Raw genomic sequence first — 2,095 nt, forward strand, 5'->3', positions numbered from 1 at the left:
AGACACACTCCTGTCTCACACACAGACTGAGGACAGACACACTCCTGTCTCACACACAGACTGAGGACAGACACACTCCTGTCTCACACACAGGCTGAGGACCGACACACTCCTGTCTCACACACAGGCTGAGGACAGACACACTCCTGTCTCACACACAGACTGAGGACAGACACACTCCTGTCTCACACACAGACTGAGGACAGACACACTCCTGTCTCACACACAGGCTGAGGACAGACACACTCCTGTTTCACACACAGGCTGAGGACAGACACACTCCTGTTTCACACACAGGCTGAGGACAGACACACTCCTGTCTCACACACAGACAGACACACTCCTGTCTCACACACAGACTGAGGACAGACACACTCCTGTCTCACACACAGACTGAGGACACACACACTCCTGTCTCACACACAGACTGAGGACAGACACACTCCTGTCTCACACACAGGCTGAGGACAGACACACTCCTGTCTCACACACAGACTGAGGACACACACACTCCTGTCTCACACACTGCAGCTTAGATGACGTCGACACAAGAAGAAGAAGAAGAAGTCCTCGTCACTTCCTGTCTCTCATCACTTCCTGTCTCTCGTCACTTCCTGTCTCTCGTCACTTCCTGTCTTTCGTCACTTCCTGTCTCTGGGCACATCCTGTCTTTCGTCACTTCCTGTCTCTCGTCACTTCCTGTCTTTCGTCACTTCCTGTCTCTCGTCACTTCCTGTCTCTGGTCCTTTCATCAGACGGTCTCATATAAATGTATAAATATATAAAGTGTTTATATGTGTGTTTACATATAAACATATATAAATATATGTTTGTGTGTATGAATAAATATAAATGTATGAATATGTTAAATATCCGTGTTCAGTGTGAAACTGTTCAGATGAATCCACAGAGAATCGTTCTCACCCCACTTTCACTGATCCAGGTGGACCTGGTCCAGAGTCTCTGATGTGGACTCAGGTGGACCAGGGTCCAGAGTCTCTGATGTGGGCTCAGGTGGACCAGGGTCCAGAGTCTCTGATGTGGACTCAGGTGGACCAGGGTCTGGACTCAGGTGGACCAGGGTCCAGAGTCTCTGATCTGGACTCAGGTGGACCTGGGTCCAGAGTCTCTGATGTGGACTCAGGTGGACCAGGGTCCAGGGTCCAGAGTCTCTGATGTGGACCCATGTGGACCAGACTGCGTTTGCAGGTCTGTGGACCTGCTGCAGGGCCTCAGGGTCTTCAGTCCAACGTGACCTTTATTTAAAAACGTCTTTTATTTTAAACACGTTTACGTTTCCACAGAGACTCTGGACCCTGGTCCACCTGAGCCCAGACCCTGGTCCACCTGAGTCCACATCAGAGACTCTGGACCCTGGTCCACCTGAGTCCACATCAGAGACTCTGGACCCTGGTCCACCTGAGTCCACATCAGAGACTCTGGACCCTCTGATCTGGACTGCGCACACGCGCACGCACGCACACACACACACACACACACACACACACACACACACACACACACACACACACACACACACACACACACACTCACTCCTCTCCGGTTTAGTTTCACTTTAAACTGGTGTGGATCCTGAATCGGTTCCCCTCGCGTCATGAACCGGACTCCTGACCCGTGCGCGGACACCGGGCTCGGTTGTGGATGAACCGGAACCGGCAGCAGCGGGAGGAGAGGGCGCACAGAGCGGGGAGAGCAGAGGCTTCTTACCGGTTCAGACGGTGCGGGTCCTCCGGTAGATGCTTCGGGAGATGCTCCGGGAGATGCTCCGGTGTCGGTGACAGGTCCCGGTGCAGCTGCAGCTCCGTCTCACTCCTCTCACGCGCTCTGGTGCATCTCTGCTTCCGTCGGGAGGAAGGAACCGAGGCGCGTGCACGAGAGAGAGGGGGGGGGGAGAGGGGGGGGGGGAGAGAGAGAGAGAGGGAGAGAGAGGGAGAGAGAGGGGGGGGAGAGAGAGAGAGAGAGAGAGAGGGGGGGGGAGAGGGGGGGGAGAGAGAGAGAGAGGGGGGGGGAGAGAGAGAGAGAGAGAGAGAGACACAGAGAGAGAGAGAGAGAGACACAGAGAGAGAGAGAGAGA

This window comes from Echiichthys vipera, assembly GCF_963691815.1.
Source record: "Echiichthys vipera genome assembly, contig: SCAFFOLD_113, whole genome shotgun sequence".
NCBI classification, from domain to species: domain Eukaryota; kingdom Metazoa; phylum Chordata; class Actinopteri; order Perciformes; family Trachinidae; genus Echiichthys; species Echiichthys vipera.